This window comes from Lycium barbarum, chromosome 10, assembly GCF_019175385.1.
Source record: "Lycium barbarum isolate Lr01 chromosome 10, ASM1917538v2, whole genome shotgun sequence".
Classification (NCBI taxonomy): Eukaryota; Viridiplantae; Streptophyta; class Magnoliopsida; order Solanales; family Solanaceae; genus Lycium; species Lycium barbarum.
Genome location: NC_083346.1, coordinates 35,840,769 through 35,848,707, shown reverse-complemented (window position 1 = coordinate 35,848,707; position 7,939 = coordinate 35,840,769).

Sequence of the window (7,939 nt, the reverse complement as noted above, 5' to 3'; positions counted from 1 at the left end):
TATATGGATTGCCTCCCATAAAGCTCCCCATTTAATGTCATGGCATGACATGAATTAACTTTACCATTTTTCCCTCCACTTGAGGATATGAATTGACTCCCCAACTTTGAATCAAGTTTCCGGTTATGCTCTAGGGACAGTGGTACAAAAGTAAAGAGGCCAACTCTCGGACATCGTATTTTGCACTTTTTGGCCTTCAAGTGAGGAATGCCATTTTTTCGTTTTGGCATGATAAACTCCAAAATCAAAACATGTTGCTCTTCACCTCCAAAATCCTATATAGGCTCGGTTAGTTCAATTTCCATATCATCAACCAAGCACAATGTTGAAAAATTGTTGGAATGCAGTCTAAGGCGATTCATTTCAAATTTGTGCCACTTTTGACATCTTCACCCCCAAACTAGAGTCCTCAAAAATTATTTTGTGAACCTTTTTGTGGAACTCTAGTATCATTTCTTCAATCTCGGCATCTTGCATTATTTTTGGGTTGGTCGGTTGGCAATTCACCATTAGCTCTTCAAAATCTATCTTGACATCTTTCTCAATGGAACCAACTCAAAATTACACTCCATGACTCTTTGATATTGAGCATCACATGCCTCAATTTTTGCATTCAATCCAGCCTCCAATTGTAGGATAGCAACTTCAAGTTGTTTCCCTTCTTTACTTTGCTCAACATGATTATTTAGAAATTCTTCCATCATCCGTAAAATGCCTTCACGGTGATCTCCATAGACTCCTAGTTGTTGAGATTGATTCATAAGCCAATCTTGACTTACAATTTCCACTTGGTCAAGTTTTTCTTCATGGTGAGAGTCGTTCAAAGTTTGTAAAAATTCACCAATGGAGAAATCCATGTTTTGGGCACTTTTTGGTCTACTTTAAATACCCTCTTGGTGAGCATTATGAGCGTCAACCAATGATTTCATTTGATCCTCCAATGTGAGAATAGCTTTGTCATTGTAATTAATTGCTTGGCTCATGTCATTAAATGCTTGCCTCAAGTCATTAAGTGGTTGCCTCAAGTCCTTGAGTGCTAAGTTCAACTTTTCCTCATTTTCAAGAATGGTCTCCAACATAAGCATTATCTTCTCATTTTGAGCATTTGAAACTTCTTCCACTTCCATATCCCTATCATCATCAGAACCAAAACTAGAATCGTCATAGTGGGGGTTCGGGGAAGGGAAGGAAAAATAAGCACAATTAGCCCAATGATCATTTTGACCACCACACCAGTCACAAATACTCCACTCATAGGTTTGAGATTATGTGCATAATCCGGCCCCAGGAGAATTCAAACAATTTTGCCATGAGTTTGGTCCTCCACAATAAGGACAAGGGTCATCATATGAAAAACTACCATACGACCAATTTTTATTATATGATGTCATTTACACAAACTAAGAAAATAAACAAAGTCAAAGAAAATAACTACCCAAATATTCACAAGTTTGGACCAAAGCAAGTAAGCTTAAATCTCAAACTAAGCCAATTACACCAAATTGTTTCCCGGTAACGGAGTCAAAATTGATAACGTCCAAATCCACTTCTCACGTGAGAAAGCGTACATGGTTGTCGCAATATAATTAACCCAAACTATGAGTCGGGGTCGAATCCCACAGAGAACAATATAAAGGTGATTAAGAAAGTAAAAGATTTATAACCAACTAAGATAAGCCAAATACTTTTTAAATATTTGATTTTTGATTTATAAACCAACAAAGATAAAACTAACTAGAAAGCAGGTAAAATGATCAATGGCCTCACAAGCAAAGGAAAACAAGAGAAATTACTCTCAAGCAACGATCGAATGTAATTTACAACTTTACATAATGATTTCTAAAATCTCATTGAAAGTCTTCCAACCAAATCAATGAATTTCACCGTAAGCTTTTCCAAGCCTTAGAATGTGATATTAAGCACAATCAACTTAACCCCAAGTTAACTATCCTATTTCTACCTCAAGTTATTAGATGAGGTTTAAAGCCCAAATCCTTTCTATTTACTCTTTTCCTAACCTTTACTTTATTTTTGAAGCAAATCCAAGGTAAAATGACCCATATAATGTTTGCAACCACTAAATGACATTAAAGCTTGAAGAATAAATAGAGAAACATTAACCCACTTCATTAGAAATAAAAATTGTTTAATACATAAGCAAACAAGAGATTCGATCCAAACTTTAACATATGAATGTTTGCATAAACAAGATTAAAGTGATGGAGTAAAATTCTACACACTTAGATATACAATAAAAGCAAGAGTTGAAGAAATGCGTAAAGAAATTCTCATTGAGTGACTCCAAATCTTCAAACCCTAGGTGTAGTTTCTTGCACTTAAACTTGGAAGAATGGCCAAAGATGTGAGAAATTTCCCCCAAGTCTTGTTTTTGTAGATCCTCAATTTTCCCCATAAAAAAATGATAAAAATAGCCCTTCATATTTCAGATTTTCGAAATTGCAATGCTAGCCACTTTTTGCACTTCTAGCTAGTTTTCTCATTTTCTTCAATTTTGCCTTTTTTGACTTGGTTTCATCCAAATCACTTCTAAATCACATAAAACCTGTAAAATGGAAGTAAACGACATTAAATCCACCGCTTTCTCAACCAAACATAGAAAAAATCTAAGATTAAAGAAGAGATAAATTGGTAAAATATCAACTTATCAGAAGCACTTCGGAAGGGAAAGGCTCCGACTTGAGGGTTCGAGGCTCCCGTTCGCCTTCAAGGTAGGTTACAGTTTAATCTTTTAGACTCTGATTGAAGGACATATATAGTTTACAAATGTTGAAGGAGTATTGGGTGTGGAAGAGGGTCCCACCTTAGAGATTGTGATGAACACTTGGGTGGGTACCAGTGTATTTGTTTGGGTAATTAATGCAAAGTAGATTATTGTTAAGGGGAAATCATGTTGATCCTATGGGCATTGATTGTGGTGATAAATCCATTAGATTGGTATATTTGTTTCATGCTTGGGCTATGATAGCCATGTTTGATTAATACGTGTGAGCATTGAGTCATTTTGCATTCATCACTCTGTATTTCGTATAAGTCATGAAAGATGAATCATTCTTGATATTGAGTTGATACTATGTAATTATGTCGTGCGCACACACACACACACACATTTCATAATTCATGAAATTGTTGGCATATGTTACCATGCATGTTGTACTTTTCTATACTTACATGTAATTATTCATTGGAGTGAGACTTTGCATGAGATACGAGATAGTCCTACGAGACTGAGAAAGAGGTAAGAATGATGTTCTTAAAATCCGAAGGAAAATGATTCCGGGCATTATGATAAGAGTTGAGTTGATAAAAAATGATTGATATGATAGGGTTTTCACCCAGTCCGAAGGTAAATGCTTGATGGAGTGAAGAGGTATATGGACCTCGCGAGTGCCCCATGGCTCATAACTATAAGGCATGGCCTATAGCATGTGTGTACCAAGTATGAGATTGGCCAGTGCATTGCATTCATTCATTCATTTGATTCATTTCATTTCCTATGTGATTACATGATTACTTGTTGGATTAGGTAAAGCGTGACTAAATGGTTAAGACTAAGGAATGTTAGCTTTATTGTTCCATTAGGTGTGGTAGCTTTATTGTTCCATTAGGTGTGGTTTTCAATCTATATATATATATATATATATATATATATATTATGCGTGATTCCTTCGTTGTCGGCCTATGATAGCTACGAAGTACTAGTGGTTTTGTACTCATACTACACTTGTTGCACTTTTTGATGCAGATACAGACCTGTGTTTCAGTTCCAGGACTCGTGGCTGATCCCGAGGTTATCTTATTCCAGATTATAGGGTGAGCTATAGTTGAACCTGCAACACTGGATTTCTCTTTTTGTTATTCTGTCCCTTTCCATTTCGAGACAGCTTTCTATTTCTGTGTTATCTAAGACTTGTAATTTCTATTGGAAGGTCTTGTATGAGTTGGACCAGGTTTTGGGTTGTATTTAACTAAGTTATATTCCACACTTTATATATTTATATTAAGAGATAATGTCGCAAGTGTATTCTACTCTTTTGCTTTACTTTATAAATGATTCGATAATGTTTGGGGATGGTTCGCCTATCAGTGGGATGGTGTAGGTGCTATCATGACCCACGAATTTGGGTCATGACACACATGTCGGAAAATTTTGTCGGTTTTTTACATGTATTGCAATCATGTATGAATGCGGTGCATAAATACATGAAAAAATTTATTTTTGTCAAGAAAAGATTCAAACACACGTAACTGAAATTTTAGCTTATTTTTACATGTACTTCAGTCATATACGACTGAAGTTGAGACGTACATGAAAAATTCAAACATATATGGCTGGAATCTTAACCAATTTTTACACGCACCTTAGTAAAAAATGTCCGAAAATTTTCTTGGCAAGCCAGCAAATAGGTGAAAACGCCTGATGGTCTTCACAAGACCACACTTTCAGACGTGAATGTCTGAAGTTGCAAAACTTCAGACGCGACTGTCTGGAAGCGACTAAACTTGCAAAATATATATATATATATATATATATATATATATATATATATATATATATATATATATATATATATATATATATATATATATATATATATATATATATATATATATCAAAGTGGACACAAGTTAAATGGCGATCCCAAAAGCGGTTATTTGTACACTTCGGCCAAAAGATAGAGAAAAATCTAGAAAATGACAAAACTGACAAAGACTGAAATCGACATAACTTTCTGAAATTAATTTCTTCATTTTAACTCATGTATCTTTTTTTTTTGTTAGTTTGTTTAAAAATGAATTAATTTGTTAAATCTGCAAAACACAATATATTTTAGAATTAATACCTAAAACATCTCCTAAACTATTCACATTTTATTAAGTTAATACTCCCTCCGGATAAAAAAAGAGTGTCCACTGAGATTTTATTTTTTGATTTAAAAGAGTCCTTACCAAATCAAAAAAGAATGAACCTTATTTTTGCAGATTTTTCCTTATTAAGTGTTAAGTAACCAAATCTCAATGCCTATTTAATTAGGGATAGTTTAGTCAAGCCAAATTACCTATTTTTACCTAAAAGTTAGCATATTCTTAAGAGGTGTGCAAATGACTAAGTGGACAATTGGACATTCTTTTTAAACCGGAGGGGGTACTTATTAGTGTTCTTACCTCCCTAAGCTGTAGTAATTTCTATCTAAAATCTCATGCAATGCCAAGGGATGTAGTGTGTGAGAACAAGAAAATGGGGCATAAAAGCATTTATGTGACATTTAACATTCATATGATTTTAGTTATTTTTTTTCTCTTTCGGTAGATTCCGTTAAAAAGACACAAACCATAAACCATAACACACCCAATATTTATTTTAAGTACTAGTGAAATTGTCCGCGCTTTGCGCAATGATAAAAATATGAGCAAATTTATATTTTAATTAGGTGTTCTACAATAAAAAGTAAAATATACAAAAATATATGTTATCGTTCTAAGACATTCAATTTGGTGGTGGCGGTGTACTTTTTGACAAACTTTATAATTAGTATATTATTCAGTCGTAACACTTTAATTTCAGTTACGCCTGGAATAAATATTTTCATAAAGTTGATTGTTGTTTATCAAATATTGAAATCTTATTTTTTTGGACTTCAATGCATAATATCAAGCACAAAACCTTCATAATCCTATGACATATTTGTATGGAAGTAATATGTATTTATCTTGCTTTTCAAAAGATAAGGAGATCCTCACATAATTGCTCGTTAAACTCGACCAAATCATCAAATTTGAAGTCATTTTATCCAATTTCATACATCTTGCAACACAGGTAGTAGTATTCATTGATTTATTTTTCAGGACATTCGTAGAATCTTTATTTAACAATTACTTCAGCGTCTTCCTTTTAGCGTATACAGAAATCAAAACTGAATCAATTAATTTTTTAAAGAATATCAAATGTAAAAAAATAGTCGACACAAATTTTAATTCCATTACGTTGAAAATTGGAAGTAGCTTCATGATTATACTAACATTCTAGATAATTATGACTACAAGAACAAAATAATAGAGCTTTCGCCATTCCCTGCAAGAAATTAGGGTAAATAATAGTTAGAAACTTTACCCGACTTTGACAAACTCTTCCTTAAGTCCTCTAAAAATATATGCATAATCAAAATGATGTTGCAACATAAACCCACATCATTAATGAAAATAGCTACATACTGATCTTCACAGGTTAGTATTTGATCTATGTGAAAACTAATTTCATCATGTATTTAGTATATAATTATTTATGAAAATCCAAATAAAATGAAACAAAAATTGCATACCTGTTCCAGAATTATCTCTTTGTGCATGGTTGTTAAGAAGAGTATTCTCAAACCTGCAAATCAAAGTGCACATGTCATCACTACAAACTCTAGATAACCAGTAAAAAAGTATTATCCAAGATTACCAATAACCAATTCAGGTCAATAATTTCATCAAAGTGTAGGCAGAGAGGGATGTTTGTCAATTTTTCACGTCTATTATAGAGCCATATACACGTTCTTTAGCATAAATGTGGATAATTATGAATGGTTGTAACGGTTACAACCATTCTTCAGACTATTTTTATTTAATTTGGTATACTGTAATTTTAGTTATTATAGTCTTGTAACTGATTAAGACAATGAAAAGGCTACATGATAGCAGTAATAAAGATAGTCTAATGGACAAATCGCCAAGTGATATAGAGAGAGTTAAATGTAGCACATTTAACATAATTAAGAGATAATTAAGAAAGTTAAAAGGAGTAACTCTTTATCTTTTTAAAATAGCAAATAAATGAAAAAAAATGAAATAAAAAGGCAAAAAAAGGAGAAAAAAGATAAACAAGAATGGTGGCCATAGAGAGGTGCCACATCACCTTGTTTATGCCTAGCTTTATATTATATATAGATATAGATATAGATTTTTTAACATGCAAACTTTTTAATTAGATTTATTATTATTGAGTAATGTTTTTCTAATTTGCAATTAGCTAGGTTTGATATTATTCATTTATATGTTTCATTTTTATTTTTATTTTAAAAATATGAATATTCAACTGAATTAATATCATCATCATCATCTTAAAGTTATGAGTTTAAATTAACTTACTATTATTATAAAAGAGATTTGAAAAAAAAAGAAAAAAAAAATTCTTAATTTTTTTTTAATTATACTTCTTAGCTTTGACACTATACAGAGAGTGACAAAGCACCCCATAGTTTATGCTCAAGGTAATAACAATACCTCATAATTTAATTATTAAACTGTCAAAATAAAATAAGATTATAGCTTATTACCGTTAGAAATAATTAAGTGTATAAAAATATTTTGATCAATCAACATTTATATTCGTGCTTTTATAATAAAATATAGATAGATATTGATATACTAACTCAATATATATACACGCGCGCGCGCACACCCTCGTTGTCCTAATTTATGTGGCACAGTTTTCTTTTAGTATGTCTCAAAAAAAATGTCATCATGTAAAAATGATTTAACATAGGCCACACAAAAATCCAAGACTTATTATGGACCACAAATTTTAAAAGTTTTTATTATTTTAGTAAATTCCATATCTAGTTAAATTGTGTCACATAAATTTTAAATTACAAATTCAAACATCAAGTATCATATTTTATTTTTAGGGCCTGTTTGGAAAGCCACCCAGGTAATTGAAATTGGGTGTAATTACACAGTTTGACTTGTTTGTTTGACCAAGTAATTACACAGTTAGGTGGGAATTGGGTGTAATTGACAGGGTGTAATTACACTCTCCAATTCTCAAGGGGGGGGGGGGGGGGGGGGGGGGGGGGGGGGGGGCTGAGAATTGGGTGTAATTACACCCTGTAATTACAGGGTTGCTTTTTAGTTTGTTTATTTTTTTACTTTAATTTAT